At 35.7% G+C, this 18,349-nt stretch overlaps 2 long non-coding RNA genes across 2 annotated transcripts; both read left to right on the forward strand.

The window, feature by feature from the left end:
- Positions 1–8,783: 8,783 nt before the first annotated feature.
- Positions 8,784–9,434, forward strand: LOC122757342. Its single transcript, XR_006357343.1, has 2 exons — positions 8,784–8,922; positions 8,993–9,434. It is a non-coding gene; the product is annotated as an uncharacterized LOC122757342 (long non-coding RNA).
- A 750-nt stretch (positions 9,435–10,184) lies between these two features.
- Positions 10,185–10,727, forward strand: LOC122757346. The gene is made up of 2 exons (XR_006357352.1): positions 10,185–10,412; positions 10,467–10,727. It is a non-coding gene; the product is annotated as an uncharacterized LOC122757346 (long non-coding RNA).
- The last annotated feature ends 7,622 nt before the right edge of the window (positions 10,728–18,349 follow it).

Here is an 18,349-nt window from a genome sequence, read left to right on the forward strand (position 1 = left end):
AAAGCGGCTGTAATGCAATTTATCACAGCTACTTCTTATTAAATGTTATTAAAATTTAATTGCCATGCGATGCAGAGCCCAGCAGCAAATTCCTAACATGTCAGAGATGAAATTGAACAAAGAGCCCTTCTTCACTTATTTTTTTGGTTGTTGTTTGTCCGCGCAGCAGGAGAAGGCGTCGCAAAGCACATAGCTTGACCAGTCGAGACGGATCTCATTACAAAATGTTGCAGCCAACGAAAGTTGTCAGTTACACATGAAAATTGCAAAGAGCGCAAAATGTACAGAACAGAATTCCTAGGTCCACGTTAAGCCCCGTTGTAGCCGCCTTATTATACACTTGCCAAAGGTCTTGTGAATCGGGCGTGCTTTGTGTAACAATTGGATCTAGATCTCTTTGACTTGACAATATATATATATTTTTCTACATCAAAATATATATGAACTACTCCATTTGTCTGAATTTCAATTTGTATTCCATATTCCATTCCATATTTCGTAACAATGATGCTGATTCGATATATCATAACAATTCCAAATGCAAAGAAATTTCACACGATACTCTCTTTTGAAAAGATTGTACCAAATTATGATTTGATAAAATCGTGAACGATGTAAGAAAACAGCATTGAAAGTATTAAAAAATATCGTATATACTAAAAATATTCGATAGTTTATTGTTTCTTTAATTTCGAGAGAGAGACAGAGATATCGTGAGAAATATCATTTGAAATATCTTTATTTGATGACGTATCTTATCCAAACAGGATAATTCGAAAGAAATTTTTCGACTCATTGGAAAATTTAGCATTTATTGAAGAGGTTGTACGCAGAAAATTAAAAATATTTTAATAGAGGTAAGGTGGAATATCGAGATCAAGATGTTTTATTTAGCTCAGTTATCTTCATTGCCTATAATAAAAATTAGGACATGTTTACTTAAAATAAAATAAAATAAAACACGATTCGAGATTGTAATACTTTTATTAAAGATATTTGTTGTTTTCGAAATGATAATTATTATTGGGAATATCTTTATTACATAAGATCAATTTCAAGGGAGATTTACTGAACATACCAAGAAATGCCATAAAATATTTAATAAAGTACTTATTTTAGACGGGATCGAGATCGATTTCATTTCAAATATTTTTGAATTTTAAATATTTTAATAATTCTATAAGGCAATACTTTGATCATTAAACCAGATAATAGGAAGTATTTCAATATCTTGAAAGCTACCATAAAACGTAAGAACAGGTCTGCCTGAAATTTGGGATGGAAGAGCATATCGCCTTCTGCATTTGGAAGGTAATATCCGCTTTTTCATTGTTCGTTTCATTTGAGTTTTGTTGTTGTTTCTGCTTCGCTTTTCTCATTTTCTTTTATTCTAATTAAATTTTTTTTGGCCGTGAAAGGCCTCCAACGCAGAATCGAGCTTGGGCGGCATTGTTTTGGGTGCCAACGGAAAACAAGGCAAATTTATTCTTATGTAAAAACAAGAAAAATTACGCAAAATAAATAAATTTACATAAGCTCGGTGGAAGAAAAACAAAAAAATAAACAGCTACATAACAATAAATAAAATTGCATTTTCATTCCTTTTTCCTCCCTTATTTGGGTCCAGCTTGTAAACATTTCTTTTCTTCTTCAGAAAAAAATTAACAAAAATGAAAAGGGAAGGAAGGTTCCAAAATAAAATTGCCTGGTATTTGTTTGCCATTTGAAAGTAATTAAAAAAGTAAACCTTTAAACCTTCAGTTCCCAACAATATGCACATTTCCGTATAATTAACTAATCTCATGGTGACGAGCAACAACAACTTCCAATTTCAGACAACGCCGAACCAAGTACATATAAGATACATACCAATGTATCTGGCAAATGAAAAAAAAAGTTGACTTACTTGGAGTTTGGGATAATAAAACTAAAGACTATATAATACATAATATATAGTATATATCAATATTACTTGAAAATCAATTAAAACATTTCGATCAATCATCTAAAGTTATCCGATTTCTATTTTATATATAGACATTTCTCCAGCATAATCTACTCTTGTAGCGTGCGAGCCCCTTCGGCTATGCTAAGAAATTAGAGGAACTGCAGAGATACGAATATCAAATTCGATATACATTTTTCAAATATTATTTCCCTTCAAACTATTTTTTTGATCAACTCCTGATATTCGATAAAATTGATCGATAGTATACAGAACAATATGGGTAAGGAAATTAACTTATGGCAAGGATAATTGTCTCCTATTAGTTCTATTTGAATTCTATAAATATATTTGAGGACTTCCTTTAATTAAATTAGTGCACTGTACTTGTTTTTTATTATCGGCCCAAGGCATTCATTGTTCCCAGCTCTGTTTGGTCAGCTAATGAATAAGGAATACAAATAGAGGCAGATTTCTAGTTAAGTTCAGCAATAAATGGCATAATGAAGGAATTAATGAACAGACGAACTGGCGAGTGGCAAAACTTATGCAAATGCAAATGAAAATTAATTTAATCCGCAGTTCGACTAAATTTTTCCATTTTAATTTAATTACATGGACGCTGCCTACGTGAGCGACAGCTAGCCGAAAAAAAAAAAACAGAAAAAAAAACAATAGAAATGACCATTTTTTTTACTTTGGCTTTTGGGTTTGGGTTTGGGTTTCTGTTTTGTCAAAGGACATGAGACAGGCTCAAATAACGGCACTTACTATGTGATTCACTTTAAGAGTCTTTTAAGCCAACTTGGCAATTATTTTTAGCCGCATTCGTAATTATTCCATTCCAAATTATGAAGGTTTTCTGCGGTTGCTCTAATGACTCCTCTCGCCAGAGCTCGCAATTAGTTTCGCCAGCTTACAGCCTCTACTAAAACGTCTCTCTCTCTCTCTCGAGCAGTCGTTTATGAAATTAAAATGCAATTTTCATTAAAATAGGGAAAAAACGAGGATTTACTTCCATTTGCATCCCTCGATTTTTACGTCCGCCTTATTTAATTATACATCCTGCGCCTAGGCATGATAAAATCCCGTCCCTAATGGGGCAAAAGGAACAAAAAATGAAATCAGAATGAAGACAATGCTCGTCAGCTGAAGCAGGCCAAGACTGAGTCAAAACAACAAATTAATTAGCAAAAAGCAATTATTCGTTTCGTGCTTTGTCTCAGCTTTCGGACGATTCAAATTGATTGAACAACCAATTGAAATTTATTTTTCAATATAAAACATACTTCAATTTATTGGAGTCTTTTCAATTAATCTATATACACATAACTGCTTTATATATAAAGCTTACATTTAGCGTCAGAGTTCTTTGATAAGCCTCTCACGTTTGCAACCCTATTTTGTGTATGCAGAAAATGTGAATTTTTAAACTCATTTATGGAGCTTGGGATGTAATGGGATTGCGCAGAGTCACACCATCTGCAAAGTGGCAGAGGCTAAATTATACAAGAACAAGTTAGAGTGTCTGAGTCGACAAGGCACGAATAGAAAATACCCTGCAGTGGAATCGGAAAATGTAAACAATAAGTCAATTTATATGGTATACTTTAGTATGAGTATATCAGGTATCTGAAGAGAAAATTTGAATTTTCATATATTGAATTTGCATGTATATTGAACATTTTCTGTTTACTTTAGATGAGTTTTTATTGAAATATAGACCTTTTAGCATTTTTGTCCGTTCAAATAAATTAATATTCTCTTTTGATGTTAATCGAATCAAGGGAACATAAATGTTATCGATAATTTTAAACTTGATTTATTTATTCATATTAGTATAAGACAGATTTCAAATAAAAAGCAAAGAAAAAAGAGGTTTATTTATTTATTAGATATTAGAATTAAGCTAACCTTATGACTAACTTACGAATGTACTCTTATGTGTGTGATTTAGCTTGAATAGCCATGTAGAGCGCTTCCACATCAATTTTGGTTTGATCCTGCCATTTTTATATTGTGTAGATCAATATGTTTTAAATGTAAAATTCCTAGCTTTAGTAAGCACTGAGATCGCAGAGACAGAATGTCGAACAGACGGACGGACAGGCAGGTCTTGTTCCATTCAGTTCATCCCTTTCTCTTCGGTTTCTCTAACTTCTTAAATGCTGAGATCGCTGAGACAGCTGTTCGACTCAACTCAACCGTGTCTCTTGGGCTTTCCAGTATTTATAGATGCTGAGATCGCTGAGACAGTTAGACGAGGAACGGACTCACAGACCTGTCATGCCTTCTAGTATTTGTGGTCACTAAGATCTCTGTCGAATAGATCTGTCTAGATTGACAAACGGTCGGTCGGACAATACGAATTTCTCTACATCAGCTTATTCATTGCCTGTTACAAACATTTAGAGTTAAGCGATATAGCCTGCATTTTTCATTTTCGATGGGGTGCAGGGTATAAAAATGCTAAATAAGCGCTTAATGCATAATCTGTTCGAGGTAACACACACACACTCCCACACACACACACACACACACACACTGAAAATGTGGGGAAGAAGCGTTCACATTTGTCCCAGCGCCCCCCTGAGGCGGACACAGCGGGCACAATGGGCAAAATGGACAAAGGACAGAGGACAACGGCCGGCGGGCAGATATGGGCATAATGTATGACTGCCATTTTATATGCTCCTTTTGAAAAATGTGCTGACACTTCGAGGCCGGAATATAAACGTGGGGCGGTCGGCAGTGGCCGGTGCAGAATGATGGCGTTCGTGCGAAAGGGTTGACCCCAAACGCAATTGACCACGTGTGCTTTACCGTTTTGGGGTGGTCAGCGTGTAACTGTTAACTGTATGTTTGTGTGTGTATGTGTGTGTGTGTGTGTGGGGAACGTTAAAATCCTTTTATCATTTAAATGGCATATGGCAAAAGGCAGGTTTTATTTTTATAACCCTCCTTCCGAGCAACGAGCCACGAGCAACGAGCAACGAAGACGCCGCACGGACACGGAAGTTGCGGATACAAAAACTCAGCGAAACATATAGCACGAAATTTGTAAATGTCTATTGTCAAGCGGTTTCCTTTTGGCACTTCTTCTCCTCCTTTGCAGTCTATTTATTAATTTGCCTAGAGAGCCAGAGCCTCCGCCGTCTGTGTCCAGCAAGAACGCATTGTCATGTACTGCTCGGCAGTAAACCTAATCCCCCAATACCCCTATATACATGCATACGTTGAGTCCACTCCTGGCCAAGGCTTGATCCTAGCCAGTGAATTGTGCGTTTATCCACGTGCTACACACACACACACACACACATACACACACATTTATAGAATTTTCTGCACAGCAGGTGAAACTGAAACATAGGCCTATATGAAACAGAGTGTAACAGTGGGAGAGTGGGGCGAGGGGGCTCTGGTCACTGTGTGACATAACGTAATTTTCGACTACGCCGTGATTGGCGGCCATTAAAAATTTTGCGAGTGCCTCCGAGCCGGGCAAGTGATTGATGATGTGGACTTAATTCGCTTACAGCATTTAGATAAAGTCACAGTGAGTATACATATATGTAAACCTATATTAAGGGTTACAAATTATTTATAAAAATTTTAATTTATATTAAAATCTGTTACATTGAATCACTTTTAAATCCTTGAATAAATGAGCCCAGCTGCGAGTTTTATTGTGCATATAATATTTAATTTATTTTTGATGAATTCTTTTATACAAGCGATTCGTCTATAAGTACCTGGTTTTTCTATGACTGTACATCCTACATTCGTCGTACATAAATCATAGATCAGATCATCATCAAGATCATGTTCACGTTTTAAAAATTAGTATTTAGATTTTCCTCACCTCAAAGAGCTAAGAGTTTATCTCTGTCTCTCTTGTTAAAAGCTGAAATGAGTAAACCTAAAGATAGTTCGGAGATACTTGATACATTAAAGTTCATCACAATTAAGGCACGATGGATGGGCTGACCTACATATATAGACTTGAGATCTAAGCCGTTTTAGCTGTGTGGAGGCCTTAGCTAAATGACAGATAATTTACCACACTCTGAATTTGATATTAAATAGGATATAAATAGAACATGAAGATTTTTTTGTTATTGTTTTCCTTTACAAGTTTCTATTGTACTATTATTTATTTTGTAAGGCACTACAGCGCACTTTGCTCAAAACCCCAAACAAGTAGTTGGCTAGAATACCGGTATTTTTTACTTAAACCTAATTCTATTTAAAGATCAGTTGGATCCCCAACGATCCAGATTCTGGATTCTCGAGGCTAAATCAATCAGTTCTGCAATTGCTGTAACTTCTAGGTCCCTATGTAGAACTATGTTTCTCACGAACCACTTAGCTCCAGTCCAGGAAGATGTATAGTATATTTTAGAATTGTAGTCTTTTACTTAACTAACGCACTATACTAAACCCTTCGTATTGTACAATAATACTATACATACATGTCACTAACATTCATTTAGCTTCTAGTCTCAGAGTGTAGGACAAAATTGTCCAAAGCTAATATATTCTCCTCAGTTTGTGAACTACCGAAAACTTTAACTCTTTTGTTAAATGCTTGTTTTTTTCCAATCAATCGATGCTGAATATGGTAATAATAAATCAAACTCATTAATGTATCCGCCCCCTCCCACCAATATCAATTCAACCCAAAAACCTAGTAGCATTGTCACTGTTCTCTCAAAATAGACTCAGCTAAAAAAACAAATTTCAGGACAGATGCGTAGATAGACGCCCATGCACCTTACCATCGTGCCCTAATGTCAATGACTAATGATGTGCCAACAAATTTAACGCAACCGGCTAGACTTTACCCGTTTACAAACCCCCCTCCGGGAGTCGTAACCAGACGAAGTGGACGAGTTGACTTTGTGCCCAACGCAACTCAATAAAATGGTAAAACGCCTAATTCGCTTAACAGCAACAACAACAACAACAACAACAGCAACAACAACAATCGGAACATGAACAAATTTGACAATGAAAATCATATGTCATCATTATTAACAGCGAAATGATTTCGTTTGCTTACAATAGTCAGCACATATGGCTGGCTTCCACACCGTGAAACTAAGCGGATAATTTCGAAATAATATCATAATCATAAGCACGGCATCTTCTCTAACATATTTCAACCCTCTGCTCTGCATCCATCCATAGGGTTGCTACCCACAGACCCCTGCGAGAAGTCAACCTGTCGACTGCGTTTGAAATTGCGCACTTGTGGGTCCGTGGACCACCCTCGAGGCTGGTTTTAAAATCTCCACAATGAAAAGGGAAATTATGGTAAGTGAAGAAATGAAAATGAAAATGAAAATATGTCAAAATGTCTGTTAACCCTCGTGACGTTCCCTTTTCGTTTCTGCTTTTTGCATATTAAATTAATATAATGAATGCAATTTTGAAAGTCTTGTTGTTTACATTGTACGACCATAAAGGAACGGAACCGAACGGAACATCCCCAAAAAAACGTCACAAATAAAACAAAGCAACTGGAATATTATGCACTTGTTCGCCTCGGAGTATGCTCTTAATAATCCAGCAAGTGTTGGCAAAGTGTTTAGGGTGCTAGAAGGCGTGGTCGCCATTCTTTGGGGGTAGAAATTTAAATATTCCTGAAATGCTTATGAACTGAAGGTTGAGTGAATATATTTTTGGAATATATACATTATTTTTAAGTGAATTGAAATGATCCAAATTGAATAAAAAGTATATAGAGACAGTAGACTAAACTTTTATGCAGGCTCTTAGCTGATAGTAATAAAACTGAAAACAGAAGATTTGACTAATATGTAGAAAAGTCATACAGATATATACAGTCCTGCTCAACTGAATAGCCTTGATGAACCCTGTTTAAATATTTTTACTTTTGTCGTCGTTTCTATAGCATAAGAGTATATCTCCGTTTTATTCGAGAGCTCTATTAATGGAAAAATAGCGAGAGCTCTTTAATGGTATGTCAAAGTTTTGATTTCATAATTAGCTTCACATAGCTTGTGGAATATTTTTTGCTTATCTGAATAAGTTTGAAACTAGAACCCAAATTGATCCTCAACTCAATGGCATTAATTAAATTATTTAACTTTAATTAAAGAAAAGTAAACCTATAAAAAATGAAAACGAACCCCAAACATTCTCTTTCTAATGTTTTTAAGTAGTCAGCACTAGTTCTAGTTTGAGTAAAACTGAAAATATTTAAGAACTGAATAAATTTTAAATTAATGTTTAGTATTATATAAGACGATAATTTCTGTAATTTAAATACCATTGATGATGAAAGATACATTTATGAAAATAATGAATGAATTGAAGTAGTTATATTCGTGAGGAAATCGTTAACAGTCGAAACTTAAATTAGTCAATTTGATTCTCTATTTATTTCAAAGGAAATTAAAAGATTAAAATTATTCGGAAACTAAAAAGAAACGAGTAATATTATGATTTTCCGATAGATTAATACTAATTCTGGTTTAGTAAATGATGAAACGCTAAGAGATGAGCTACATATAATAGGCAGGGCGGAATTAACCCTCAACGTCCGTTCTTTTTATACTAACGCACTCTCTGGATTCTTTGTTTGTATGAACATTTTAACAGACTTTCATTTTTCGGAAAACAGAGATATCCAACTGCCCATTTTAGATACTTGTTAATTAAGCATTAATAATAGGCAAAGTTAATTATAAGTAAATTAAATTGAATTTTAAATAATTTAATGATTATTGAGAAAAGTTGATCAAATAATAGAGAAATAGGAGTAGTTATACTATTCCGAAATTTCTTAAATATTACAAAGGATTCAACTAAGGGCATTTGAAACACCTTTCTAAAATGAAATTTAACTTCTCTGCCTTAGACCTCACTTTCTAGTTCAACATTAAACTTTTCTTGGTATACACATGATCGAAAATTTTATTTAAGTATTCAAAATGTCATCAGTGATAGCTGTAAAAATTATGCTCGACTCGCATTGTTCGCTTTTATTTGATTAACTTAATACCTAAATTATTCCATTAGGGCAAACCCTGCGGCATAAAGCATAAGGCTGGAACTTGCTACTGAGAAGTGAAATGAAAACCCGCCCCCAGATGAAGACCGTGTTTGATGGAAACTGCACTTGTCGAAATTCCCAAATGTCTACTTTGAAATGTGCTTGCGATTTTTAAGCTGCTTTTAATAAGTTCGACACAAAATTGAATTTTCATAACGGCTTGTCCTAACACTTGTCCTTTTAACACCACCTCGGCCTCGGGCATGGTCCAGGCTGTTTGGGAATGGGTCACTTAAAAAGTAATCCATGCACAAAGTCACCCTAAGAGACGGTGTTCGCTCGGGTGTTTCGCATTTGGCTGTTTGTTTGTTTTCCTATGGCTACGAAGGGTGTGAACACATTGTAGAGCTACATACATATGAAAACTTTTAGAATAATACGTTGGCGAAATGCTTGACTAAGCAGAAATATCCATGTTGATATTTATATTTGAAGCTTCAAGCCAAAAAACAAATATGTATAGAAATAAGTTTACTTATTATTCTTATTATTTAGTTTTCACAATATTTTATGTTCAGTATTTTTTTCGTTATTTAATAAAGATAAATATAAATATATTTTATAAAAGTGTTGATTATTTTCGAGATTTTCGGTGCGATTTCTCTTGAAATATTTTGAATATAAAAATATTGAAAATAAACTTAAAATATATTTATTTATTAAAATATACATAATAAAAAATATATATTTATAGAAATAAATTTTATAAAAATATACATTACTAAGCAAAATAATAATGAATAATTATTTGTATTATAATTTCTGACACAAAATACATATATTCATAATATTACTAAATTTATTTTTTTTAAATATATTTCTTATATGGATTTTGTATTTTATTTCTTATTTTTGATTGATGGAAATAAGTTTGTCAATATTTAACATTTTTATAATTATTAATTTTTGAATATATCTTATCTTGATCGAAATTTTAATTAATTATATTTGTCATATAAATTAGATTTAATAAATCTTTTTTCTTAATAATTAAAAAAAAAAAGTTATAATCGTTATGGTTTTTAAAATTTAAAAGAAAAACAATTTTTTTTATTTTACTTTTCCGTATATTTACAATTATATATACACATTTTAGGATAGAAAATCCAATGGGAATTATTTTCATTAGTTACAAAACTATAAAATAGCAAAAAACAAATACTTACCAATTCACCAATTCGAACATTCCATGAACCTAGAATCACCAAATTTTATATTAAATATTAAAATTCAATATTCAGGTTTGACTGAAACAGCAAATATTAACGAGGTAAACCCTGCATAAAATTCGACTCAAAACTCTTTGGTATATTCGCATGCTGTATGTATATTGGTGTACTTCATGCGATACTCTAAGGCAATCTTACAAAAAATTAATGGCTATGAGTAACTGTAACGCTTATAATGATTTCGACCCCAATTTATCAAGCTATTTTCTAGCGAACAAAAAAATGAGCTCAATGAAAATGAAAAGTCGCTGCGTAACTCCCGAGCCCCGCGAAAGGCGAAACAAAACGAATAAGCAGTGAAAGCGAGTGGATGGGGATGGAAGGAAGAAAGTTTGAAATATATATGTATAGGAATAAAGCACGAGTAATCAAACAATGATGATGCGCAAGAATTCACATTTTCAAAATGGATGAACGGGCAAATGAATGAATTATATGTAAATATGCGTCAAATACACCCCAAGTTACGGAATACCCTGCGCGTGGGCGGCGGCAGCAGCGAGGTGGAGGTGGGTGGGGTCGACGGCTGCGAGGCGCGGCATGTCAAAAAGTTTCTGACTTCAAGACTTGAGGCCTGTTTGTTATCATTATCATTAGCCCGGCAAGGCAAGGCACATTTTTCACAGCGTCAGTCGCTGGAGCTGGAGCTGGCGCAGCAGCTGGAGCTGTTGCTGTCTGAAGGCGTCCTTCCTTCCTTCCGTCCTTGCAGACATCCATGAATTATCGCTTTCAGTGTTTTCGTAAGGTGGTCCTTGCTCTGCTGGAACTAAGCACTTTCATTAGCTTTAATTTTCTGGAAATATTTTCCAGCCCAAGCTCCCTTTTTATTTTTTGGGTCGGCCTTCTCTTTTGGTTGTTGGTGTTTTTTCTGTTGAACGCGCTCTTAAGTTCTTTTTAATTTAGTTTACAGATTATTAGCTGCTCATCGCTTAATGCAAATTCGATTAAGGAATCTTGTCTAGGTGTTGACTTTTCCCCTCTACTGCATTTATGTTATTTCATTTTAATTTTGGCTATTGCGTGAACGCAACGACTTTTTAATGCTGAGCCCCTCGGGCTGCACGCTACGTGATGATCTTCAAAAGGCGCGATAGGTCTGCTTGTCATTTTTTGTATGACAAACGGACCGGCGGACAAACGCAGCTCGAAGTGCCTCGCGCGTGCTGGGCTGTTATTCTCGGAATCATTGACAACAGCTCCAAGCAGCGACAACATGGAACGTGTTCAGGTCCACTTGCTCAAGCCCAACTGCAACTGGGAACTAAGTTGCGCTTATGACAAGTTACATGTACATTTAGCGCGCTCCACATACGAGGCATGCGGCTCATGGCTAAATATGTATTGAGGTTTTTTCACTCTCATACTCGTTCGTGGAGTGAAAGGAGTATACGGGCTCTGTGCAGTGTTCGCCTGGTTGATTTTCAAAGAGTTGAGACTCCTTCTATATATTGAGATCAGTAGCCTGATCTGCTTTTGTAGAACCTTTACCTCATATAGCTCCATATCCATCTCTATATAACTGTCACTATCAAGCCAATTATAGAATTGCATTCAGTTTAAGACTCACAAAGGGGTATTAAGCTGTCGGTTACACCCGACCACAGCATTTCTACTTGTTTTCTTTAAAGGTACGCACACGCACAAAGTCGTTAAAATTTTCATAATTTTATCGCTTTTTCTTGTAAAAGTCGTTGAATTTTTATATGACGAACGTTCTTGAGCTCGGCTCACCCGCGCGTATGTGAAATTATAATGTGAAATAGCTATAAAAACACGTTAACCTTATCTGCTCACTTGGATTTGTTTTTTATGACTTGAATGCATAAATTTGTGCCCAAACGACGACTATTTGACCCGACAACTCGACCAACTCGACCGTGTTGATAACTGCCGCAAGGTGAAACCACGCATACTTGTCATACTTTGTATGCCCAGTAGTAACAATTTTATATGGAATTGCGTGGTTACACAAGTGTAAGTGCTACTTACTACACATATGTATAACACTGTGCAGGCAATGTGCAGATAAGCTATTCCACATTTGACATATTATACAAGCGCAAATACTATATCTGACAGCAGAGTCTAACCTACATATGAAAGAAATGTTAAGAAGTTACTTAAGCATGAGTGTGTGTTTTCCAATAAATAGCTACAGAAACTTAATAAATACTATTTTCCTCACTAGATACAACATAATGCAAAAATCATTATAATAATACTAAAAATGGTATAATCAAGCAAAGTACAATATATTATATATACAAAATTCTAGTACATATGTGGAAATATACTAATGTATAGCAAAATTGATTATACTATATCAAATACTATACTAACCTGATATTAACGACTATATACTGTCAGGCATACTCGGTACTAATCCTTATAATAATATAATACGAGATTAAAACTAAAGTCGATACTAAATATTTCACTATATGTTAAAGCTGTTCCATTTACTAAGTGCTGTATAGTACAGCTGTACTAAATACAGTTTTAAATACAAAATATACTAAATACTGCAATATAAGCAAGTAAAAGTACATATTGGGTCGTTCGTCGGAAATATTATAATTTATACTATACCATAAAGACTATGAACTATATTACTGCATTATAGACTAAATATAGAGCTATATATTAGATACTGTAAAATATACAAAATAGTATAATATATACTTCGTATGTATGCATATTTTTTATAAGAATTAATATACTTAAAATTAATAATAATTAACACTAAATACTAAACTAGATACTAAATTTAATATTATATACGTATTCTATCGACATTGCTGAGATTTTTGAGTTGAATGAATAAAACTACAAACCAGATTAGCAGATAATAAGCTTCTCCAGATAATCCCAATAAAAAAGCGCTAAATTTCCCATCGGAATATTAGTTTCAAGAAAAGCAGAAACAATTTCTTAAAAAGTATTTGCAACTTTTACACCGCTTATCTAAAATTCTAATTGGAATTTCAATAGGGTAGTGGAAAGATCTATTGTATTTGGCAGCTGCTACAATCTAATTATTTATAATTTTAAAATAGACCTTATAGCATTAGTATTATTTACATTTAAATTCATGTCAAAAAATAAAAATCTAGTAGGATATATCATATCACATGACCTACTGAACTACGATTATCTCGATAACTTAAGATGATATCAATATTTTTGTCCACATTCCACTCCAGTATGCAGAAATTACTCGTAAAAGTAAACTTCAATTCAGGTTCAAAATTTCAAATGATTTTCTTGATAAGTTAAGAAGTTTGTGTAATTATATTTTTATTACTTTACTGTATGTTATGTGTATTTTTTCAATGAACGTTTGAGTATACGAGTTCATCAGCTGTTGGCTTTATTAGCCCACTAGGCAGGCTCACAAAATAAAGTAAATAAAAGTGACAAGTCTCCAATTACAAAGTGACGCAATGATTCTCACGCGAATCGCTGGCCCAGGGGACGTGGCTGCAATATCCAAATTGAATCTTAACAGGGACAACAATCAGTCGCTTTGCCACGCACAGAACGAGCGAAGCATCAGTTTGATTAGCCAATTTATATGGCACGTTCCTCTCGGCCTGCGTTGCGGTACGAATTGTGGCTCGCTTCGGCCAGCAGCAGCAGCTGGCCGCTTCAAGAATTTGGAGCGAGTCGGCACAACGCATGACCATAAAGTGCAAAACAGCAACTGGCGGCAAAGCAGCAAATTGTGGCAAAAATGCCAGCGCAGGCCAAGTTAGAAATTATTTCATACTCGTTGCAAGTTGCAGCTTAAAGTCCCCCGCCAAAGCGAGTCCCCCTGACAGCATCTCCCCCCTCTAAATGCTTGGCCGCCTGTGCCCGGCGCATGTCAACATGGTTTTCATAAATGGCAGCAGCGCTCAGCGTTTTGTCAACGCTTTATGTTCTCTATTGTTGTTGCTGCTGTTGCTTTGTTGTTGTTGTTGTTGCTGCTGCTGTCGCTTATGCCTTTTTTGCGTCATTTCGGTATTCAGTTCATTTTTTTTGCTCAATTTTATTTTATTTAATTTCTGTTTCTCTTTTTGATTTGATTTTTTTTTTTCTTGTGCCATTTTTGGCAACTGGTTATGAAGTCTCATTTTTGTATTTCTCTAATTAAAAACTGCACTAATTTTTAATTAGACGTATTTATATAATGAAAAGCCGTTTGTCATGCACTGCCTTTGACGCCGAGACCATTATGACTTTAATTATTTGTATTTCTATAATAACTAGCATTTTTTGTGCAATCGGACTTGTTTGATCGGCTCTAGAGCATGAATGGAAGTATCTGTTTCTCTTAGCTCCCATCGCATGTATTTAATATATCCATAAGTCAGACAAGTTCAGAGAATGGGCTGCGTCCATGTCAGAATCTTTATCGTAATCGCTTAGCTCGCTTGACTTAATCGAAATGCAATTTTGACCAATTTGGGCGCAACACGGCGCGTATGCGCAATGCCGATGGGGCGACGATACATATAAATCATGTTTCCATAAATACCGAAAACAGCGAATGCAATTTCCCTAATAATAGTCAAATGTGCTCAATAAAATGATCACGTACGTAAACGATTGCTATGCCGTTGTCGCCAATTTCCAGCGATCGATTGCTGATCAGAGGTGACACAAATTTTCGTAACTTGTTTTTGATTTACTGCCAAGCCAGCCCGAATTGGACAGCTGCTTTTGCAAACTGTTCAATTTATTAAACTCAAATCGATGCATCAACAGCAACCAGAGATACACAGATTGACATACAGCCCCAACTCAGTGAACGGTTGTAGTTTTTTTTATAGTTTTCTCCGTATTGTCACGGCTGTCGCACCCAACACGTTTGTCGAAATCGTTGACAGTGTTGGAGTATCTGTATCTGTATCTGTATCTGTGTCTGTCTCTGTCTCTGTATCTGTATCTGTATCTGTATCTGTATCTGTATCTGTATCTGTATCTGTATCTGTATCTGTATCTGTATCTGTATCTGTATCTGTATCTGTATCTGTATCTGTATCTGTATCTGTATCTGTATCTGTATCTGTATCTGTATCTGTATCTGTATCTGTATCTGTATCTGTATCTGTATCTGTATCTGTATCTGTATCTGTATCTGTATCTGTATCTGTATCTGTATCTGTATCTGTATCTGTATCTGTATCTGTATCTGTATCTGTATCTGTATCTGTATCTGTATCTGTATCTGTATCTGTATCTGTATCTGTATCTGTATCTGTATCTGTATCTGTATCTGTATCTGTATCTGTATCTGTATCTGTATCTGTATCTGTATCTGTATCTGTATCTGTATCTGTATCTGTATCTGTATCTGTATCTGTATCTGTATCTGTATCTGTATCTGTATCTGTATCTGTATCTGTATCTGTATCTGTATCTGTATCTGTATCTGTATCTGTATCTGTATCTGTATCTGTATCTGTATCTGTATCTGTATCTGTATCTGTATCTGTATCTGTATCTGTATCTGTATCTGTATCTGTATCTGTATCTGTATCTGTATCTGTATCTGTATCTGTATCTGTATCTGTATCTGTATCTGTATCTGTATCTGTATCTGTATCTGTATCTGTATCTGTATCTGTATCTGTATCTGTATCTGTATCTGTATCTGTATCTGTATCTGTATCTGTATCTGTATCTGTATCTGTATCTGTATCTGTATCTGTATCTGTATCTGTATCTGTATCTGTATCTGTATCTGTATCTGTATCTGTATCTGTATCTGTATCTGTATCTGTATCTGTATCTGTATCTCTATCTGTATCTGTATCTGTATCTGTATCTGTATATGTATCTGTATCTGTATCTGTATCTGTATCTGTATCTGTATCTGTATCTGTATCTGTATCTGTATCTGTATCTGTATCTGTATCTGTATCTGTATCTGTATCTGTATCTGTATCTGTATCTGTATCTGTCTCTGTATCTGCATCTGAATCTGCGTCTATCTTTATCTGTTTCTCTTTACACATACATATGTATCAATGGCTGTATCTTTATGTGTGTATCTATATCTGTGGCAGCTCTACTTGCCGTGTCGTTTCCATTTCAGAACGACAGCCGTCAATCAATTTGTAGGCTTCGTCATCACAAAGCGCATTGTAGATTGTCATTAAACAAATGACGGCTGATTTCCAAATTGGTTTGAGTAATTTTACTTAATTTGTAATATTCCTTGTCTAAAGTGTGACGCGTGCTATGAAATCATGCGTGCTAAACACATTTGTACATAATAATTCAGCGTTTTGAAAGAAATGTCTTTAGTAGCTAGGCCAGATATTTAAAAATCTTTGTTAATTCGCTGGAAACCATCGGACGTAAACTGTCTAATGAAATCTCTTTCGTTTGTTAGCATCTTAACTTTGTGAAAAAGTGATTGCTCAGTAATTTGATTGCTGCTCAGCCAGACAATGACGCCTGTGAAAGAAAATTAATTTTAATTTCAGGAGCTGAGCGTGAACAGTGTAATAATTGTCAAAGGACAAGCGAAGAGCTCTCACACGCCAATTGCTTGAGACAATGGAAGATGACACTTGAGACGGCGCACATAAATCGCAAAAAAAAAAAACTTTGTTGAAGGATTCTTAAAAGTTTGTGCACTTTTGGCATGGGACTGGGGGTGAGGGTCAGCACATCATCAAAACAAGTGTCAAAGCGGAACCGGAAGTGGTGCCACACGCAGTCAGTGAGTGGGATTTTTGTATAAGAATTTGATTTGTCTGAAGTCAGGCCGCAGCGAAGACAGGAGCAAAGCGTTTGAGCTGGATTCTGGATAGTGAGCAACTGGGATCTCAGACCACAAGGTTTTTCAAACTTTACTCATTTTCAAAATTACAATGTTGCCGCAAGCATGCGCTTACCGCAGGAGCGCAGGAGCAGGAAGGAGCAGCAGCACCAGAAGGAGGAGCCTCAGATTGAAGCTAGAAAAATCTAAACGTAAGCAAAGTCAATCGGAAAAGTTGTCGACGCCAACAGCAACAAAAGCAGAAGCAAAAGAAGCCCAAGAGCTGGCGCTGTCAGGGCAGGCAGCTAAGACGCCTGGCAAAGGCACTGGCGAAGGCAAAGGATGCTGCGAGGCCGGTATCTCTTATCCGCAAGATGTTTTTTTGCCCAGCTGCTTCGACTTCAGTAGACATTTTTCTGCTTTGCGAAACTTTTTGTTGGCCCAACCACTTGACGCTCGGTTATCTACCCATTACACCTCGTTCCCACTGCTTTCAGCTTCAGCTCCAGCTCCAGCACCCGCTTCAGCAGAAATAATGCACGCATCTGGCAGCAGCCACGCAACTTGTGCAGAGAAGGCGCTGAGGTTGATGCGGTAAATCAATTTCTGCAAATGAGATTTTTCAATTATAAATCAATTTTCGATTAAAATTACTTTTACGCATTTTGCTTTATGCCCGGATAGATACGGCGCCTTCTTTATGTGCGGTTAAAAGTTTCTGCGGAAATTAAGACCAGATACGACGTAGATACGAAAAGTTTCAAACTTAAATTGCAAGTCGAGTCCTAAGACAATACAAGCGACCTTTCTTATTAGACGCAAACTACAATTTAACATCAAATAACTTTTATCGAGATGTGTGTTCAATCAAGATCTTTTATGAAGATGCCTGAAAGGCACGGAAACTATATTTGATACATCAGCAGCAAATTCGATTCGCTATCCGATGGATGGGACACTGTGATAAAGCAGCGGCTGCTGCTGCTGCTGCTGCTGCTGTTGATGATGATGAAAACATGTACTTCGCTTTATATACGGCTCTTAATTAAATTGTGAATTATGGCCTTCGATTTGCCAAACGCCATAAAGGCCACGAAAATATGAGTCGATAGCTGGAGAGACAGAGAGCGAGAGAGAGAGAGAGAGAGAGAGAGAGTGGAAACTGCAACTCTTGCGGCCCATAAACCTGGCAACGAGGCAAACATAAACTTTTACGATTCCCAAGTGTCCCAGCAATGCAGCGGAGCATCTCATCTCATTTCATCTCGAGTCAGGCTGGCCATCCATCAGAGGCTGAACGATTCCGACACCGGCCGTTATTAAATTATAAATGAATGAAT

Source organism: Drosophila mojavensis, unplaced genomic scaffold, assembly GCF_018153725.1.
Source record: "Drosophila mojavensis isolate 15081-1352.22 unplaced genomic scaffold, ASM1815372v1 contig_49, whole genome shotgun sequence".
Taxonomy (NCBI): domain Eukaryota; kingdom Metazoa; phylum Arthropoda; class Insecta; order Diptera; family Drosophilidae; genus Drosophila; species Drosophila mojavensis.